Here is a 23109-nt window from a genome sequence, read left to right on the forward strand (position 1 = left end):
TGATGTACCCCAAGGTTCAGTGTTATTAGTGATGTACCCCAAGGTTCAGTGTTATTAGTGGTGTACCCCAAGGTTCATTGTTGTTAGTGGTGTACCCCAAGGTTCAGTGTTGTTAGTGGTGTACCTCAAGGTTCATTGTTAATGGTGTACCCCAAAGATCAGTGTTATTAGTGGGGTACCCCAAGGTTCGGTGTTATTAGTGGTGTACCCCAAGGTTCAGTGTTATTAGTTGTGTAGCCCAAGGTTCAGTGTTGCTAGTGGTGTACCCCAATGTTTAGTATTAGTGATGTACCCCGAGGTTCAGTGTTATTAGTGGTGTACCCCAATGTTCAGTGTTAGTGGGATACCCCAGGGTTCAGTGTTGGGACCCTTACTTTTTAATATATTTATAAATGATATCGGTCGGGGATTATAAATCCCATTTAAGTCTTTGCAGATGACACCAAGCTGTGCCGGGAATAACGTCCTTACAGGATGTCTCCAATTTACAAGCCAACCTCAATGTTCTGTGTAATTGGGGGGCTATGGGGCCAATGAGGGTTAATGTTGATAAATGTAAGGTTCTGCACTTGGGGGCTAAGAATATGCATGCACCATACATACTGGGGGGGGGGGTACAACTGGGGAGGTCAATGGTGGAGAAGGATCTGGGGGTGGTCAATGGTGGAGAAGGATCTTGGGGGGGGGGGGTTAATGGTGGAGAAGGATCTGGGGGGGTCAATGGTGGAGAAGGATCTTGGGGGGGGTCAATGGTTGAGAAGGATCTGGGGGTTCTGGCAGATCACAAGCTTAATAATGGCAGCAATGCCAAGCTGCGGGTTCTAAAGCAAGCAAAATCCTCTCTTGTATTAAAAGAGGTATAGACTCCAGAGAGAGAAATATCACCCCCCCCCCCCCCCGTACAAATCATTAGTAACACCTCATCTGGAATATGCAGTTCAGTTTTGGGCTCCAATTCACAGAAAGAACATTGGGGAACTGGAGAAAGTACAGAGAAGGGCAACCAAACTGATAAGAGGCATGGAGGAGATCAGCTATGAGGAAAGATTAGAGGAACTGAATGTATTCTCTACTGAGAAGAGGAGATTAAGGGGGGATATGATCTCCATGTATAATACATAAGGGGGGATATGATCTCCATGTATAATACATAAGGGGGGATATGATCTCCATGTATAATACATAAGGGGGGATATGATCTCCATGTATAATACATAAGGGGGGATATGATCTCCATGTATAATACATAAGGGGGGATATGATCTCCATGTATAATACATAAGGGGGGATATGATCTCCATGTATAATACATAAGGGGGATATGATCTCCATGTATAATACATAAGGGGGGGATATGATCTCCATGTATAATACATAAGGGGGGGATATGATCTCCATGTATAATACATAAGGGGGGATATGATCTCCATGTATAATACATAAGGGGGGATATGATCACCATGTATAATACATAAGGGGGGGATATGATCACCATGTATAATACATAAGGAGGGATATGATCTCCATGTATAATACATAAGGGGGGATATGATCTCCATGTATAATACATAAGGGGGGGGATATGATCACCATGTATAATACATGGGGGGGATATGATCTCCATGTATAATACATAAGGGGGATATGATCACCATGTATAATACATAAGGGGGGATATGATCTCCATGTATAATACATAAGGGGGGATATGATCTCCATGTATAATACATAAGGGGGGGGATATGATCACCATGTATAATACATAAGGGGGATATGATCTCCATGTATAATACATAAGGGGGGGATATGATCTCCATGTATAATACATAAGGGGGGATATGATCTCCATGTATAATACATAAGGGGGATGTGATCTCCATGTATAATACATAAGGGGGGATATGATCTCCATGTATAATACATAAGGGGGGATATGATCTCCATGTATAATACATAAGGGGGGGATATGATCTCCATGTATAATACATAAGGGGGGATGTGATCTCCATGTATAATACATAAGGGGGGGATATGATCTCCATGTATAATACATAAGGGGGGATGTGATCTCCATGTATAATACATAAGGGGGGATATGATCTCCATGTATAATACATAAGGGGGGATGTGATCTCCATGTATAATACATAAGGGGGGATATGATCTCCATGTATAATACATAAGGGGGATATGATCTCCATGTATAATACAGTGACATGTGGGGGGACAGTGACATGAGGGGGGGGGGGACTGACATGGGGAGGACAGTGACATGTGGGGGGAGTACAGTGGGGGGGCCCTGACATGGGGAGGACAGTGACATTTGGGGGGGACCGTGACATGGGGAGGACAGTGACATGGGGGGAGGAAGTGACATGGGGAGGACAGTGACATGTGTGGGGGTCAGTGACATGGGGGGGACGTGACATGGGGAAGACACTGACATGTGGGGGGGTTCAGTGACTGACCCATAATCCTCCAGGACAGGACTTTGACTGACCCATAATCCCCCAAGACAGGACTTTGACTAACCCATAATCCCCCAGGGCAGGGCTTTGACTAACCCCTAATCCCCCAGGATAGGACTTTGACCAACCCATAATCCCCCAGGGCAGGGCTTTGACCAACCCATAATCCCCCAGGGCAGGGCTTTGACCAACCCATAATCCCCCAGGGCAGGGCTTTGACCAACCCATAATCCCCCAGGGCAGGGCTTTGACCAACCCATAATCCCCTAGGGCAGGGCTTTGAGTAACCCATAATCCCCCAGGACAGGACTTTGACCCATAATCCTCCAGGACAGGACTTTGACTGACCCATAATCCTCCAGGACAGGACTTTGACTGACACATAATTCCCCAGGACAGGACTTTGATTGACCCATAATCCTCCAGGACAGGACTTTGATTGACCCATAATCCTCCAGGACAGGACTTTGATTGACCCATAATCCACCAGGATAGGACTTTGATTGACCCATAATCCTCCAGGACAGGACTTTGACTGACCCATAATCCCCCAGGATAGGACTTTGATTGACCCATAATCCTCCAGGACAGGACTTTGACTGATCCATAATCCCCCAGGACAGGACTTTGACTGACCCATAATCTCCCATTTTATATATGTATATATATGTGTGTGTATTGAAATATATTGAATATGGGCAAAATTTTAGTATTTCAAATATATTTTCTTCCATGTGGGGCAGCGTAGCAGGTCAGCAATCAGCGTTTCAATATGGAAGTAAGTAGTGACCGCCCTCATATGTTCCTCATGAAAACATTCTGGTATCAGCCACAGAGGGAGGGCATTGTTTTCAGCAAGTCCACCAACTCACAGAAATTCATTAGGAGGGCATTGATAACATCGATCTAAACTCTAGGCAGATATAAAAAGCACAACTGACAATACTGCAACTTTGTATCCAAATACACATCATTCATTTTTTTTTTAAATTCAAGCAACGTACCTTAATGCGACCTGGTATCAGTCTCCTGCAGTCCCTGTACAGCACTGCTCAGACTTGGAGAGGGAGAAGCAGCCCAGAGAGTCAGTCATTTGTGCTGCAGTGCAAGGAACATGTTAATAGGAGGAGAGAGCAAAGTGACAAAGAAATGAGCTCATTCAGAGCCAGAACAAAAGGGGCGGAGCAGAGGGGACAGGTGCCTTGGGCACCACAGTTGAACGGGGAGGGAGGAGCGCAGCATGGCTAGAGAAGCTACTATCAAACTGCTGCTGAAGCTTGCCCTGCCCAGGTCACTTTGCAGAGTGGCAGCGGGGTGCTGAACGCTGGAAGCACTCTGTAGGTTCCTGCACACGGCGTGCACTACCGTCAGGCGGGGTGATCTCCAACCATCTGGGAATGGACAGTCCAGGCCCACTGCTCTGCAGGGTGACGCCATCTCCAGGCCAGGAAGTGAGCAGCGAGTATTATTCTTGGTTATGAGACAAAAATTCCAGTGACCAGTTGTCTTTTTTTGGCATATTTACCTGTTATTGTTTACATGTTTACCAGAAACTTTCCTTGTCTTTATATCCCTGAAGAAGATCTAAAATGTGGAGTGATCGAAACGCGTCAGTGTAATTTTCTCTGCCTTCCTGAGTGGTCTTTGACCTTGTGAAGAAAGTTTTTTTGTAAGAATATTGTCGGAGCGATGTTCCTTAAAATCTATTTATATAAAATATGTGTATGTAATAAAGCTAATAATTCTTTTACAAAAATGTTCTCTTGGATATACGTGTAATATCCCATTGCTGCAATAAAGTCCCACTGGGGGGTCTTTTGGTACATGTATTCATTTAGGGATGAGCAGCCAGGTACTCGACCTTTTGTTTATTAATAATAATAATAATAAAATAATAAACACCCTAACACAAAATAAATTATTATTATTATTATTATTAATAATTTATTTTTTGTTTGGTTTGGGTTTGTATTTTATTATTATTATTATTATTATTAATAGTGATAATAATAATAATAATATTAATAATAATAAAATAATAAACACCCTAACACAAAATAAATAATAATAATTATAATTATTATTATTAATTTATTTTTTTGTTTGGTTTGGGTTTGTAATTTATTATTATTATTATTATTATTAATAATAATAGTGATAATAATAATAATATTAATAATAATAAAATAATAAACACCCTAACACAAAATAAATAATAATAATAATTATTATTATTATTAATTTATTTTTTGTTCGGTTTGGGTTTGTATTTTATTATTAATAGTGATAATAATAATAATATTAATAATAATAAAATAATAAACACCCAAACACAAAATAAATAATAATAAAAATAATAATTATTAATTTATTTTTTTGTTCGGTTTGGGTTTGTATTTATATTATTATTTTTTTATTATTATTATTAATAATGATAATAATAATAATATTTTTTTCCTAATTTAGTTAGGGTTAAGGTTAGGGTTTGTTTATTTATTTATTACATATGATTAACCTAATTATTTATTATTTTATGATGATTTTTATTTATTTGTGTATTTATTTTACATTTATTTATTCATATATTATTACCATTTTTTAAAAAATTTTTATCATCATTGTTCGTTAAAAAATGCAGAAATTCACACAAAAACGCGTGACAAAACGAGGGAAATGCGCAAGTCACGTGTTTCCATTCATTTTTATTGGAATAAAACCAAGCCAAAGACGTGCAAATCTGTCCAATTTGATCTACAAAAAAAGCTCCAGATATTCTTTGAGCTTCAGGCGACTTGGAGTGGAGATGTTAACCGTCTCCATTGAGAATAATTGATTTTGCTCCTCAAGCATTTTGGAAGTTACAAAACGCTCAGGTGTGAATGTGGCCTCAGTGGCATCCTGCATTATGAAGGGGTTAATTTAAACTGCCACTGACTGCCATTGGTGAGGGATGACTTTAATATCACCGCCACTGACCATCAATGCAGGAAAGTTAAGGGGCTGCCAAAAAGGGAGGTTTTTGTAGCATAACACCACTAACCAAAAATATATACAGTATGCGCCAATGCTGGGGGTTATTACTGTATAAACTGGAACCGATGCTGGGGGTTGTTTCTGCAGAAACTGGAACCAATGCTGGGGGTTATTTCTGCATAAACTGGAACCAATGCTGGGGGGTTATTACTGTATAAACTGGAACCAATGCTGGGGGTTATTTCTGCATATACTGGAACCAATGCTGGGGGTTATTACTGTATAAACTGGAACCAATGCTGGGGGTTATTACTGCATAAACTGGAACCAATGCTGGGGGTTATTACTGTATAAACTGGCACTAATGCTGGGGGTTATTACTGTATAAACTGGAACCAATGCTGGGGGGTTATTACTGTATAAACTGGAACCAATGCTGGGGGGTTATTACTGGGTAAACTGGAACCAATGCTGGGGGGTTATTACTGTATAAACTGGAACCAATGCTGGGGGGATATTACTGTATAAACTGGAACCAATGCTGGGGGGTTATTACTGGGTAAACTGGAACCAATGCTGGGGGTTATTACTGTATAAACTGGAACCAATGCTGGGGGGTTATTACTGTATAAACTGGAACCAATGCTGGGGGGATATTACTGTATAAACTGGAACCAATGTTGGGGGGTTATTACTGGGTAAACTGGAACCAATGCTGGGGGTTATTACTGTATAAACTGGCACGAATGCTGGGGGTTGTACTGTATAAACTGGAACCAATGCTGAGGGGTTATTACTGTATAAACTGGAACCAATGCTGGGGGGTTATTACTGGGTAAACTGGAACCAATGCTGGGGGGTTATTACTGGGTAAACTGGAACCAATGCTGGGGGTTATTACTGTATAAACTGGAACCAATGCTGGGGGGTTATTACTGCATAAACTGGAATCAATGCTGGGGGTTGTTACTGTATAAACTGGAACCAATGCTGGGGGGTTATTACTGCGTAAACTGGAACCAATGCTGGGGGTTATTACTGTATAAACTGGAAACAATTCTGGGGGGTTATTACTGGGTAAACTGGAACCAATGCTGGGGGTTATTACTGTATAAACTGGAACCAATGCTGGGGGTTATTACTGTATAAACTGGAACCAATGCTGGGGGTTATTACTGTATAAACTGGAACCAATGCTGGGGGTTGTTTCCAGTGAAAATTGTCACCAATACAGGAGATTATTATTCCAGAAACTGGCACCAATACGTGGGTGTTTTTTCCACTACTGACACCAGTGCAGGTGGTTATTATTACATCAATGACATCAGTGCTGGGGGTTATTATTGCATCAATGACATCAGTGCTGGGGGTTATTATTGCTGCAATAATGGGGCTTACTTTGCTCCCGATTTCTCTTCATTACACCTTGCGGTTCAAAACTCAGCAGGAATGATATTTTAAAGCATATTATGCATCCCCACAAGCAGAAGAGGGTTGAAAAAAAATAGTTGGAGCGCTGAAACCACTAACATCAGTATTGTTAAAAAGTGCGAGTGAATTCTGTTTTGAGTAATTAAACGTAATTAAATTTCTAATGTTTTAAATATGTTTTTGTCTTCAAAAGACACTAATTTGTGAAACTTCCAAGGGTGGGGGTGGGGTTTGGGGCGCAGTTTGCCATTTTTGCCCTGGGCACTGGATGGTCTTGTCCCGGCATTAGTGGTGTGTAAACTCCTATACACTCCCACTCGGAGCTTAAACAGGGCGTCCCGCTCAGGGCTCCGGTGGACGAGAATGGCAGCATGAATGGGGGGATGGGGGAGGGGAAATAGTTAGAAGAGCAGGCTAAGGGGGATATGAGGTAGGCTGATGACATACTGCTAAATATTCTTCTTTATTTTCTTCTTCTTCATAATAATAATAATAATATTATTATTATTATTATTATTAAACAATGATGGTATTATTATTATTATTAATAATAATAATAATAATAATAATAATAATAAACAATAATGGTTTATTATTATTATTATTAGTTGTAGTAGTAATAACCAATGGTGGTAATAATAATTATAAGAATAATACAAAACAATGGTGGTATTATTGTTATTATTATTATAAATAATAATAATACTAATAATAATAAAAATAATAATACAAAACAATGGTGGTGTTATTATTATAAATAATAATAATACTAATAATAAAAATAATAATACAAAACAATGGTGGTGTTATTATTATTATTATTATTAATAATAATAATAATAAAAAAAACAATAATGGCATTATTATTATTATTATTTTTAGTAGTAGTAATAACCAAAGGTGGTAATAATAATAATAATACAAAACAATGGTGATGTTATTATTGTTATTATTATAAATAATAATACTAATAATAAAAATAATAATACAAAACAATTGTGTTATTATTATTAATAATAATAATAATAATAATAATAATAAACAATAATGGCTTTATTATTATTATTATTTTTAGTAGTAGTAATAACCAATGGTGGTAATAATAAAATAATAATAATACAAAACAATGGTGGTATTGTTATTATTATAAATAATAATAATAGTTATTATAATAAAAAAAATGATATTATTATTTTTAGTAGTAGTAGTAATAACTGATGGTGTTAATAAGAAAAAAAAAGTTGGTAATAATAGTAACAATAATAGTCATATTAATAAAAAAAACAACAATGTTAATATTTTGGAAAGAAATACCTATCTGGTAAGTATTTAGTTACACCAAAAGATGAGCTTTGAGGGTAAATTTTCTGGACTTGGAAGGTTGGGAGTTCTTGATATCTCTAATATAGGACAGGCTTCCAGAAAAGACCAGAGAAGATCTGGAGGTGAATAATAACAATTTTATTATTTAATTATTTTAACAAGAAACATCTGACTGGATAAGTATATAGTGACACCCAAAGATGGGCTTTGAGATGGAATGTTCTAGACTTGGAAGGTTGGGGAGTGCCTGATATCTCTAATATGGAACAGGCTTCCAGGAAAGTGGTGCAGCACCAGAGAAGATCTGGAGGTGTGAGTGAGAGGAGATGACCAGGAAGGAATGAAGAAGTTTGGCTAAACCAATGTTCCACTTTGAGGTTAAGAGGAGGAAAAAAGTGTCAGACTGTCCTTCATTAAAATGGAATTCCAGATATGGTGGGCAATGGGAAGCAAGGGCATGGACTGATGGGGGAGGGGGTAGAATTCGAGGAACAGGGTAAGGTGGATTTATGACATACCACTAAATATTATTATTATTCATATTATTAATATTTTTCATCTTCTTCTTCTTATTATTAATAATTATATGAATAATAGAATAATTATTATTAATAATAATAACAATAATAATACAAGGAATAATACTACTAATAATAATAATTCAAGGAATACTAATCGTAATAAAAATAATAATAATAACAATAATAATACAAGGAATAATAATAATTATAATACTAATAATATTTCAAGGAATACTAATCGTAATAAAAATAATAACAATAATACATTTGTCATTATTGCAATAGGTGTAATTTTCCCTTTGCACCAGATCTGCTCGGCAGTGGTGGGTGGGAATAATAAAATTATTATTATTAATAATAATAATAATAATAATAATAATACAATGCATATTAATAATAATAATAATAATAATAGAAGGAATAATAATAATATTAATAATAATAATAATAATAATAATAATAGAAGGAATAATAATAATATTAATAATAATAACAATAATAATACAAGGAATAATACTACTACTAATAATAATTCAAGGAATACTAATCGTAATAAAAATAATAATAATAACAATAATACATTTCTCATTATTGTAATAGCTGTAGTTTTCCCTTTGCACCAGATCTGCTCAGCAGTGGTGGGTGGGAATAATAAAGTAAATAATAATAATAATAATACAATGAATAATGATATTAATAATAATAATAATAATAATAATACAAGGAATAATGATAATAATAATAAAAATAATAACAATAATAAAACAAGGAATAATACTACTAATAATAATTCAAGGAATACTAATCGTAATAAAAATAATAATAATAATAACAATAATAATACAAGGAATAATAATAATTATAATAATAATAATAATTCAAGGAATACTAATTGTAATAAAAATAATAGTAATAACAATAATACATTTATCATGATTGTAATAGCTGTAATTTTCCCTTTGCACCAGATCTGCTAGGCAGTGGCGGGTGGGAATAATAAAATTATTATTATAAATAATAATTATAATAATAATACCCTGAATAATTATATTATTACTACTACTAATAATAATAATAATACAAGGAGTAATAATAATATTACTACTACTAATAATAATAGAAGGAATAATAATATTAATAATAATACAAGGAATAATACTACTAATAATAATTAAAGGAATACTAATCGTAATAAAAATAATAATAATAACAATAATACATTTGTTTTTATTGTAATAGCTGTAATTTTCCCTTTGTACCAGATCTGCTCGGCAGGGGTGGGTGGGAATAATAAAATAAATAATAATAATATGAATAATGATATTAATAATAATACAAGGAATAATAATAATACAAATATTAATAGAAGGAATAATAATAACAACAATAATAATACAAGGAATAATACTACTACTACTTCAAGGAATACTAATCATAATAAAAATAATAATAACAATACTAATACAAGGAATAATACTCCTAATAATAATAATTCAAGGAATACTAATCGTAATAAAAATAATAATAATAACAATAATACATTTGTCATTGTAATAGCTGTAATTTATCCTTTGCACCAGATCTGCTCGGCAGGGGCGGGTGAGAATAATAAAATAAATAATAATAATAATACAATGAATAATGATATTAATAATAATAATAATAATACAATGAATCATAATAATATTAACAATAATAGAAGGAATAATAATAATATTAATAATAATAATACAAGGATTAACAATACTAAAAATAATAATAATAATTCAAGGAATACTAATCGTAATAAAAATAATAATAATAACAACAATAATACATTTGTCATTATTGTAATAGCTGTAATTTTCCCTTTGCAGCAGATCTGCTCAGCAGTGGCGGGTGGGAATAATAAAGTAAATAATAATAATAATACAATGATTAATGATATTAATAATAATAACAACAATAATAATACAAGGAATAATAATAATTATAATACTAATAATAATAATAGGAATCATAATAATATTAATAATAATAATAATAATAATACTAATAATACAAGGAATAATAATAATTTTAATACTAATAATAGGAATCATAATAATATTAATAATAATAATAATAACAATAATAATAATACAAGGAATAATAATAATTTTAATACTAATAATAGGAATCATAATAATAATAATAATACAAGGAATACTAATCATAATAAAAATAATAATAATAATACATTTGTCATTATTGTAATAGCTGTAATTTTCCCGTTGCACCAGATCTGCTTGGCAGTGGCGGGTGGGAAGAGTCCTTGGGGTCTGAAAAGCTTGAGGGATGCTTCACGCCGTCACACGCCCGTCCGCGGCGCAGACTCGGCATCTCTCCAAAGTAATGAGATCACACGATGACAGGCTTCCAGAGAATGGCGCTGCGAAGCAGCGTGAGATTCAATTAATGGCGCCGAAATCCAAGAGGAATTAAAACAGCCTGCTAAAAAATGCAATGCACATTTTACAGTCAAAGCGCTTTGTCAGAAGTTTACTTCCTGGAGAGAGGCGCAGCGCAATATCGGTGATAATATATACAAATCCAATTAACAGATGAGGACTGGAGAAAAAAAAAAAAAAAAAAGTAGCGAGCTCCTCCGACACAAGTCATTGAAATTCATATAAACTCACTAATCAGTTTGCAGCCTCTCGCCGCCCCGGGAACGCTACAAGCGTCCTCGGCTGGTTTGATGTGTCTATAAATTGCAGCTATCGGTGAGAACAGCCGGCCAGGTGAATGAAAATGTAACATCCTGTCGCTGGGTCATGCGGCTGAATTATCAGACCGTTAGATAAAATTACAATTAGAGGTTTAATTAGCGTCTCAGAATCCCGCGTCTGCCTCGCTGACTGATGCCGCACTCTACTAATCTTTTTCTGGCACATCAAAGCAATTTTTTTTTTTTAAGTTATTTTGCACTTTTAAAGAACTTTTATTTATTTATTTATTATTACATTTGTCTTGCATTGTGCACATCCCGTAGAATCTTCGGAGGAACTTCCTGCGGGCGCGGACATGCTTCGGCTGCGAAGACGATGGCAGAACATGCGGGTTCGCCGCTGCCTGAAGTCCATCTCGGAAGCAAGGCTGGCGCTGAGCCTGCCCCTCGAACCCCAGGGGGTGTGTCCTTGACTCCCTGGGCTCACAGGAAGTAAACTGAATGACACTGGGTCGTAGAGTGGTGAGTCTGAGGAGGACAGTTCTGAAGAGGAGGTACGTTTTTGCAGCTAAGGCTTCTGGGATTTTTTTATTTATTTATTTATTTTATGATTTAATTTTTTTGCTGTGTTCCCTGCATTAAGGTAAAAAAAAAAAATGCCCCACTAACTGTTTTTCCAACCCCCACCTCCATAAACACTTACCTGACGCTCCTGTGCTGTCCCAGCTACGGCACTATCTTCTTGCGCACATGGAAGAAAAATAAATTTAAAATATATTTTAAAAATATTCTTCCAAAGATATTGACATATATTTGAAATACTCTAATTTTGGCCGTATTCAATATATTTCTAAATATATTTCAATATAAATATATACTGTATGTTGAAATGCGCTTTTATTTCTAAATATATGAAAAATATATGTAAAAATATATGTTAAAATGACTTTTTTATATGTTAAAACAAATCTGAAGAATATATTTTAAAAATATATATTTTTAAAGATATTTTTCATATATTTTGTAATATATAAAGAAGGCATATCAACATGTAATACATGTATATAAATAAAAAAAAAATTAAATAAAATTAAATAAATAAATAAATTATATATATATATATATATATATATATATATATATTGAATACGGCCAAAATTGTAGTATTGCAAATATATTTTTCTTCTATGTGGGTGAGGAGGACAATTCTGAAGAGGAGGCACGTTTTTGCAGCCAGAGCTTCTTGATAAGCAATTTTTTTTTTTTTAATTTATTCATTTTATTTTTGAATTTTTGGTAATGTGTTCCCTGCACTAAGGTAAAAAAAAAAGCTTCACTATCTGTCTTCCCCCCACCGTTCAAAAATACTTACCTGATTCTCCTGCGCTGTCCCGGCAGCATTAACTTCTTGGTGTCCCAGGAAACACTGAGATCAGCAGGAGCCATAGGCTCCTGCTGTTGTTGGTCAAACTCCTGTGAGGAAGTAGAAGGGGCGTGGCTTACCAGTGCTGTGTGGGTCTCTAGATGCACACAGCTAGGCTCGGGAGTGCGCACATGAGTGCCCTCATAGCTTGCTAAGGAGGCCCCCACAGCACGTACAATTGGACAGCGCTGGAGGGAGACTGCCAGAAGAGGAGGCATGGGACCGCTCTATGGAAAACATATTTTAATATTACAAAATTTTAATTAATAGCACTTAAAGCGTAGTAAACCGCCCCAAAAAATTCAAAAAAATTTTCCTCCTGCACCAAGAGCATAATGGTCTAGTATGCATCTCATGGGAGCACGGTATGAAAGACTTACCTGATAACGAAGCCCGGGTTTGCGGGCTGCAGTCCTCTGATTGGCCGAGCTGCGACGTCGTCACTCCCGTGCATGCGTGAAGGGAGTTTTGGCTCTCCCAATGGATGGCAGCCCAATGAGGTGCCCTGGTGACATTACTGGCACTTCCACAGCAGCGATGGGCTCGATGTTCGAGTCGAATGTAAGTTCTACTCAAACATCGGCCGTTCGTGTGTTTAATGAACACGCGATCAGTTAGGGCGTTCGGCAAGCTGTTCGCCCGCACCCCACAATGCACCGAGCTCTCACAGTGTATTGTGAGAGCCATGATTGGTCAAAGCAATGCACCTGACCGCACTTGGGATCCCTCCTAACCCTCCTACCAGACCTAAAGGGTCTGGTATGAATTTGAGGGGGGGAACCCCTTGCTGTTTTCTATTTTTTTATATATATAGAAATGTCATATTTTTACATATTCTATACATTTTACAGATGTGCAACTTTGCAGATAGTTTAAGGGACCTCCCCAGCCATGATATTTAAAGGAATTTTTTTTTTCTACTTTAACCACTTCCTGTCTGGCCCATGTATATAATCGGCCGGATGGGAGCAGTGCAGGGGCGGGTGGCCGTTTATAAACGTCCTCCCAGCTTCCCTGCCTGTGCACGCTCTCTAGGAGCGTGCGGCACCACGATCCGGTGCCCGCTGTGTCCGGAGAACACCAATCGCTGTTCAGGACCTCTGTGTGAGTTCCCGATCATGTGATCACTGATTGGCCAATCAGTGATCACATGCAGAGTAGTAAGCAAGATGTCACTTCTGACATCATTGCTTACTACATGTGAAATCTGTGAATGATCACAGAGGTCACATGGTACAGGGTCATTCACAACAGCCTTGTACCATGTGAGAAGCTGCGACCAATCACAGCTCACAGAGTAGATCTCAATGGCTGCAAGAATGCAGACGGAGAAATGATTGCTTTTACAGCCTTTATGGGTGTAAAAGCAATCAGTGTAAAAAAAAAAAAAAATATTCATCACCCCCCACAAGTAGTACAGTGTCACCATGGTGACCCTACTGCTAGGGTGACAGTATGTTAAAAAAAAAACAAAAAAAACAACAAATAATATTATAAGAAAATAAAATAAAAATATAAAAATGTTTTTAAAAAATTATAATTTTTGGTTATAAACTAAATTGGGTTATTTTTTTCTACTAAAGAGATAGATGAATACATTTTGGCCAAGATTTATGAAGAAAGATTATTTATTTGCAAAATTTTATAAGAAAAACACTTTTTTTCAAATTTTTGGGACTTTTTCATTTATATATAAAAAAAAACAATTAAAATCCCAGTGGTGAATAAATACCACCAAAATGAAGTTTTATCTGTCTCAAAAAAAATGCTAAAAAATTCATACGGGTACAGTGTTGCATGACAGCGCAATTGTCATTCAAATGTGATAGTGCTGAAAGCTGAAAATTGGCCTGGGGAGAAGGGGGTGAAAGTGTCCGGACTGGAAGGGGGTGAAAGTGTCCGGACTTGAAGTGGTTAACCCCTTCAAGTCTGGACACTTTCACCCCCTTCGTGGAAACCTGCACAAACTCCAGTTGGAGTTCAACATATGTTCATTTATCTGGACTTTTTATTATTTTTTATTCTCTTAGCGCTGCACTTACTTAAATTTTGTTATTTGAGGTTAGCGGTTTTAGCTCACTTTTGTACATAATTTGTTACTTTTTGTGCCGTTTTGTACTCAGCTGCATGGTCTCATTTGAAACTTCCTTCCAGGGGTATCCCTCCCCCCCATATTGTTTCAGAATTTGTTGATGAGTTTCCTTATTTACTTATTTCGGGTGGAGTCAGCAGCAATTTGGCATTTGATATGATTGCAGTTATATTTGCATCTATCAGTGTTTTTATTCTTGCTATAGAGGCGCTTGGTGTACTCTTTTATAAATTGTGTGTTTGATTCACACTGGGAAATGTAGCCTTCAAGGAGCGCTGTATAGTGCAAGTGAATGGGGCAGCAAACTACAGGACTGGGAGATCCTGCCAAACAGGGGAGAAGAGCACGGATTTTTTCTGGGCTGGAGGAAGGTGGGTCTTTTGTGAGAGGAAGTGGAGCGGAACAAACCTGTTGCTCAGCGTGGCGGTGCCTCCATGAAAAAGCTGCACAGGGCTGGTATTCGGGGACTGGAGCTGTGTGCTGTTCATATGGAGGCTGAGGAATGAGCCATTAGGAGTTGCAGACTGTGGAGTCAATACCTGCTGCTTGGACCTGTCTGTGTCTACACCAGAGAGAATGAGCCTGTGAGGATCAGAGAGCTGGGGACAAGACGCCAAGTATTGAGATCCAGTTAACTGCAGCCTGACAAGTGTTCAGGACAAGGTTCGCTGTACAGGAGGATGGGTGAACATATGCAACTGTGCTTATTTCACCACTGTTTAGCAAGTTAAGTACACCAGGAGACGGCCTATTTGCCTAATCTAAAAAGACATTAGTAAGTGCACCACCGTACAGATGGGCCCCGACATTATCTGGATTAAGTTTACAAATTAGGTGCCAAGTACTAGACAAACACTTCCTGGGGATACCCCACTCAGGAAATCCTACATTTACTTATGTCCAGGGGTATCTAAACAGAGTACATCATAGGACACTTTCCATGGTCAGATGTCACAGACAGTCACTGTGAGACTGTCCATTGCCATTTATACTTTTCACTGTGTATGCTGTTCTTCATCAATAACATGTATGTAAAGTTAGCTTTGTTCATTATTACTGTTGTCTAGGTTAACTGTCATATCATATCCTAGTATTCACATCAGTTACTTTACTGCAACTTAACAGATTATTTACCTGTTTATTAATGCTGACCTACTGGCATTTACATTGCCTTTTTCGATAATTTCCTTACTTTATTAACAAATTACTAGCTTGGTGTTTATTTCATACTGTATATGTCAGTAGCTGTGGATAGCATTTTAATTCCTGAGTTGATAAAGATCCCTGCAGCATGCTATACTTAACCTGGTGTTAGAGGGGACATACCTATAGGCATGAATATCATTCAGTGGTTGGACAGTATGTAAGCAGTTTGGGTAAGCTGCAATATAAGAGGGAGAGGAGGCAATTTTTACCTTATAACAACATTTTGAGTGTATTTGAGAGATAATAGCTACAAATATTGTACAGCGGCTGGGCAGTATGTAAGCAGCTTGGGTAGGCTGCAATGCAAAAGAAAAAGACAAAGACAGGTTTTATCTTGAAACAGAAATCAGAGTGCATTATGTGAGGGAAAATAGCCATACCTATTGTCCAGTGGCTGGACAGTATGTAGGTAGACTGCAATATCAAAGGGAGAGACAAGGCAAGTTCTACCTTGCCAAAAAAAACCAGAGTGTATTTGAGAGACAATAAAGAAAAGGATGTATAGGGCGTTTTGGTAGGAAGACCCTCTGCAGTCAAGTATATCAATGGCCAAGATGTAAATGGAGAAACTATAAGAGAGTGTTCCATCAGGCAGTATTTCATAGTGCACTTCAGCAGCACTCTGTTAGAGAGAAGAAAACTCTAATAGGAATATAAAAAAAAACAAGGAAGGCGCTTTTAATGGCAGTATGATTTACTATGCACAAAGGTTAAAAACACTTCCTAAAGTGAGGTAAATGCAAATTTATTAATCCCAAGCATCAGATATGCACTTAGAAACACCTTCTTTGTTTTTTTTATATTTGAGGGACAATAGCTACACATATTTTAAAGTGGCTGGACAGTATGCAAGCAGCATGGTTATGCCACAATGTAAGAAGAAGAGACAAGACAGGTTTTATCTTGAAACAAAAATCAGAGTGTATTATTTGAGAGACAACAGCCCTGAATATTGTTCAGTGGCTGAGCAGTATTTCAGCAGCTTGATTGGGATGCAATATCAGAGGGAGAGACAAAGCAGGTTTTATCTTGAAATAAACAATAAAGTGCATTATTTGAGAGAAAAAAACCACAACATTTTGTACAATGGCTGGATGTTTGTAAGCAGCTTAGTTATGCCGCAATGTAAGTGGGACAGACAAGAAAGGTTTAATTTGGTGTAAAAATGAGGATGTATTAGCTAAGAGACAATAGCCACCTATAGAGTTCAGTGACTGGATAGTATGTACAGTAATCAGTTTGGTTAGACCACAATATAGGAGGGAGAGACCAGGCAGATTTGACCTTAAAATAGAAATCAGAGTGTATTCATTGAGAGATAACAGCCCTGAATATTGTTCAGTGACTGAACAGTATTTAAGCAGCTTGATTGGGATGCAATATAAGAGGGAGAGACAAGAAAGGTTTAATTTGCTGTAAAAATGAGGATGTATTATCTAAGAGACAACAGCCACCTATATAGTTCAGTGACTGGATAGTATGTACAGTAATCAGTTTGGTTAGACCGCAATATAAGAGGGAGAGACAAGGCAGATTTGACCTTAAAATAGGAATCAGAGTGTATTCATTGAGAGATAACAGCCATGAATATTGTTCCGTGGCTGAACAGTATTTAAGCAGCTTAGTTATGCCGCAATGTAAGAGGCAGAGACAAGAAAGGTTTAATTTGGTGTAAAAATGAGGATGTATTATCTAAGAGACAATAGCCACCTATAGAGTTCAGTGACTGGATAGTATGTACAGTAATCAGTTTGGTTAGACCGCAATATAAGAGGGAGAGAACAGGCAGATTTGACCTTAAAATAGGAACCAGAGTGTATTCATTGAGAGATAACAGCCCTGAATATTGTTCAATGGCTGAACAGTATTTAAGCAGATTGATTGGGAGGCAGATTTGACCTTAAAATAGAAATCAGAGTGTATTCATTGAGAGATAACAGCCCTGAATATTGTTCCGTGGCTGAACAGTATTTAAGCAGCTTAGTTATGCCGCAATGTAAGAGGCAGAGACAAGAAAGGTTTAATTTGGTGTAAAAATGAGGATGTATTATCTAAGAGACAATAGCCACCTATAGAGTTCAGTGACTGGATAATATGTGTCAGTAATCAGTTTGGTTAGACCACAATATAAGAGGGAGAGACAAGGCAGATTTGACCTTAAAATAGAAATCAGAGTGTATTCACTGAGAGACAATAGCCACAAATATCGTACAGTGGCTTTACCGTGCAGCTATTGCTTGTTTCAAAACCACCTTTCTCTCTATACATGTTATAAGAAATGCAAAAGCAGCTTGATGCAGTCTTTAAAGGAGGCAACTGTGAAGAAACTTAGTTGGAACTCAGAAAAAGCCTCTCAAAGATAAGTCGAACACCCCAGAGAGCACACCTCATCTGCCCATCGACTCAGGGATTACGATTGTGCAGCAGTGCTCCCCATGATGTTATCTTGTATCTTTTCCGATAAGTCTTTTCACTGGAAGAATGCAGCGTGGCTGCCGCTGTAACAACTCGGCGGAGTTGTGGGTTTTATGTGTTTCTTTTTCTTCCACTATCTGATTTGCAGGATTCCCTGAGGGGCTGCGCGGGTGAAACATCTCCCTTTGTTGCCCCCTGGGATTATTGACAACGCTCAGCGGTGTTTGCTGATAGAGCAGAAAGCCGGCGAGAGATTGGTAAGCGTATAAAAGGTGTTTATGTTTGATAAGACAATGTTTGATTTGTGAGACCCGAGCGAGCGCCGCGCGTTGTCACCACTCTGTTCAAATACAAAGAATGCAATCAGCGTCTGGATAGGGAACCAGCATCGTTCTCTGGAGCAGACGGGCCAGGCAAGGCTGCTTCTGTAGGCCCGCACCCATCATCCACAGTACAGAACTCTCTGGCCCCTGACAGTTTGTTGCCCATACCGGGATAAAGGTGCAGGAGTCCTGGCTGCAGAGAAAAGGGGAGAGCTCAAAAGCCGATCTCCTGGAAATGCTAATTGCTGGGCTGTAATGCAAATTCTCTGGCTACAGCACGTTCACTGAGCTGGAACAAGAACAACATTCAACAAAGTCGGAAAAAAAGTCAAAAGTCCTTGTCTGCCTGCCAGTTCTGGGTTGGAAAGTCAAAGCATTTGAAGCCAGAGGATCAGCATGATGGACATGTTCAGGTAAAGAGGTTAGCAGTGTCTCCATGTTTCATGCATCTATTCTCCCCCTTTGCAGCAACATAATTATCACCCACCCAGCAGCATAAATATTCACCCCCCACCCATACGGTATACAGTATATTCAACCCCAACACACCCCAAATATATAACCTTCCCAGGGCTGTTAGAAACCACGGGGCCCTATACAGTCAACCTGACAGGGCCCCCTAAAAAAAAAGTACACGGTTTACTATGCTTCAGTTATGAATGAACACAGTGAGTGATAGGTACTGATCATTAACTGTGTCCATTCAGGGAAGGAAGCAGCTGGTAAAAGTGACATATTTACCGGACACTTCCCTCGCTCTCCATCCTGAGGGATCCTATTGTGTGCTTGCAGCTGCCGGTGGGAAGGAGAGGAGGGAAATCCGGCAGCACTGCAAGGGTGGGGGCACACAGGGGGGCATGAGCAGCAGGGGAAAACGTATGGTGCATAGGGAGGGTGATGGGTATGGCGGGGGGAGGGGGCAATTACTAGAACCGATCCGCAGTGGGAGGGAGAGGAGAAGAAACTGCAGAGAGAGCCATACAGGGGATCGGTTTCAGTAATTACCCCCCGCCATGCCGATCACCCTCCCTGCCCACATCCAATTCGCCCAACTGCCTGAGCCCCGTTGCTGACCTAATCCCCGTACAGGAGGACTGGTGGTACCCAGGGGCGGACTGACCATTCAAGCACTCTGGCACTGTCTGAGGGCCCGGGGTCAGTAGGGGCCCCATGAGATGCCCCTGGTACCTTTCATTGGCTTTTTCATAGGCTTTTTTGGGTGTGGGTGAGGACATGGGGGCCACATGATCCCCTATTGCCCGGGGGCCCCATGAGTTGTCAGTCCACCCCTGGTGGTACCCCCTTATCCACGGCCTTGAACCTTCCCCCTGCAGCCATATACGCACTCCCCTCCCCCTATGGGGAGCCTAGAGCACCCCATACTTTTGAACCTTTACAATGTTCCCAGCAGGGATGCCAGGTGAAAACTATGTAGGGACCCCGCCTTAAAACCAGCCTCATATGCCTGATGAAGGAGTCCTGCGAGGCCATGAAACATTGCACTCCTCTGCTGTGGATCACTTTGAATAAAAGGTTTTGGACATTATTTGAAAATCCCTGGTGTGCTGGCAACGTGTTCCTCAATCTGTGATGTCACCAGTTTCCAGCTGCCAGTTCCTGCAGCAGCACCCAACTCTTATCCTACTCCAGGAACATGCGCAATGGGAATGTTGCTTTGTGTTCTGCCTGAAGCTGGAGTGCCCCTAGTCTGAGTTTAATGTTTGCAGCTAGGCTGTAGCCCGTCTGAGCTCTGAGCCCGTTTGTTATTTGGCTTTTAAAGGTTTCCCCTAAGCCCAGAGACATTGTTTGCTTCTCCCTGCTTCTGGGGAATGTTCTTCAGTAGATGAAGTGAGAAGATACAACGTTGTGGGTTAAGTATAGTTCCAGAGAGGTCCAGTTCATGATTCTCAGGCCTGCTTCCTGGGATGGGGACGGTGGAATTCCAGGGAGGTCCAGCAAAATTCTCAGGCCTACTGCCTGGTGAGGTTATCCCTCCAGCAAGAACAAGTTCATGATTCTGCTGCCTGGGGGGGATATAGCTCCAGGGAGGTCCTGTTCATGATTCTGAGACCTGATGCTTTGCGAGGGTATAGCTTCAGAGAGGTCCAGTTCATGATTCTAAAACCTGCTGCCTAAGGAGGGTATAGCTCTAGGTAGGTCCATTTTACGATTCTCAGACCCGCTGCCTGGGGTATAGTTTCACTGTGGTCTAGTTCATGGTTCTCAGACCTGCTGCCTTGTAATGGTATAGCTCCAGGGAGGTCCTGTTCATGATTCTGAGACCTGATGCTTTGGGAGGGTATAGTTTCAGAGAGGTCCAGTTCATGATTCTAAAATCTGCTGCCTAAGGAGGGTATAGCTCTAGGGAGGTCCATTTAACGATTCTCAGACCCACTGCCTGGGGTATAGTTTCACTGAGGTCTAGTTCATGGTTCGCAGACCTGCGGCCTTGGAATGGTATAGTTCCAGAGAGGTCCAGTTAATCATTATCAGGCCTACTTCTTGGGATGGGGGTGGTGTAGCTCCAGAGAGGTCCAGCATGATTCTCAGGCCTACTGCATCTATAATTTTGATGCCATGAGGAGGGTATAGCTTCACCAAGGTCTAGTTCATGGTTTTCAAACCTGCTGCCTTGGTAGGGTGTAGTTCCACAGAGGACCAGATCGTGATTCATGAGGTTATTCCTCCAGGAATTACCAGTGCATAATTCTGCTGCCTGGGGAGGATATAGCTCTAGGGAGGTCCAGTTCATACTTCTCAGATCTGGAGGGGCATATAGCGCCAGGGAGGACAAGCTAACTATTCTCAGGCTCATTGCCTGGAGATGGTATGGCTTCAGAGAGGTCCAGTTTTGTACATGAGAGTTTCATGATTCTCAAACCTGCTGTCTAGGGAGGGTATAGCTTCAGTGAGGTCCAGTTTATGACTCTCAGGCCCAGTGCTTGGGAATGGTATACCTCCATTGGGGTACAGTTCCTGATTCTCAAGCCTGCAGCCTTGGTAGGTTATAGTTCCAGAGAGGTCCAGCTTATGATTTTCAGACCTGCTGCCTGGTGAGGGTATGCCTTCAGCAAGGACAAGTTTATGTTTCTGCTCCCTGGACTGGGGAGGATACAGCTCCAGGGAGGTCCTGTTCATGATTCTGAGACCTGATGCTTGGGGAGTGTATAGCTTCAGCCTGTTGCCTGGGGATGATATAGCTTTACAGAGGTCCAATTTTGTCAGTGAGAATTTCATGATTCTAAAACCTGCTGCCTAGGGAGGGTATAGCTCTAAGGAGGTACATTTTATGATTCTCAGGCCCACCGCATGGGGAGGGTATAGTTTCACTGAGGTCTGGCTCATGGTTCTCAGACCTGCTGCTTTGAAAGGGTATAGTTCCAGAGAGGTCCAGTTCATTATTATCAGACCTGAAGTCAATCTCCCCGACGCGTCGTACCTTCAACAGCTGCTTCCTGGGATGGGGGTGGTGTAGCTCCAGGGAGGTCCAGCATGATTCTCAGGCCTACTGCCTGGTGGGGGTATGTCTCAAACAAATTCATGATTCTGGTGCCCTCTACCTGGGGAAGGCATAGTTTCACTGAGGTCCAGATCATGATTTGTGAGGGTATTCCTCCAGGATGGACCGGTTCATGATTCTGATGCCTGCTGCCTGAGGAAGATATAGCTCCAGGGAGGTCCAGTTTATGATCCTCAGGACTCCTACCTGGGAAGTATAAAGCACCGGGGATCTCTATTTATAATTCTCAGGCCCACTGCCTGGGGGGGGGATGTAGGTTCAGGGAGGACAAGTTATTTATTCTCAGGCCTGTTGCCTGGGGATGATATAGCTTCACAGAGGTCCAATTTTGTCAGTGAGAATTTCATGATTCTAAATCCTGCAGCCTAAGAAGGGTATAGCTTCAGTGCGGTCCAGTTTATGATTTGCTGGCTCAATGCGTGGGGATGGTATACCTCCACTGAGGTCCAGTTCATGATTCTCAGACCTGCTGCCTTGGCAGGGTATGGTTCCAGAGAGGTCAAGTTCATTATTCTCAGACCACCTTCCTGGGATGGGTAGCTCCAGAGAGGTCCAGTTCATAATTATCAAACCTGCTGCCTGGGAAGGGTATAGCTCCAGGCGCTTCAACTCAAGATTTTTTAGACCTGCCACCTGGGAAGTAGGAAGTGTCAGGGAAATCCAGTGAATGATGGGCCCAGGAAGATTGTAGCTCTATTGAGGTCCAGTTTATGATTCCCAGACCG

This window comes from Staurois parvus, unplaced genomic scaffold (assembly GCF_062004578.1).
Source record: "Staurois parvus isolate SC_StPar_1 unplaced genomic scaffold, SC_StPar_1.0 ptg001414l, whole genome shotgun sequence".
NCBI classification, from domain to species: domain Eukaryota; kingdom Metazoa; phylum Chordata; class Amphibia; order Anura; family Ranidae; genus Staurois; species Staurois parvus.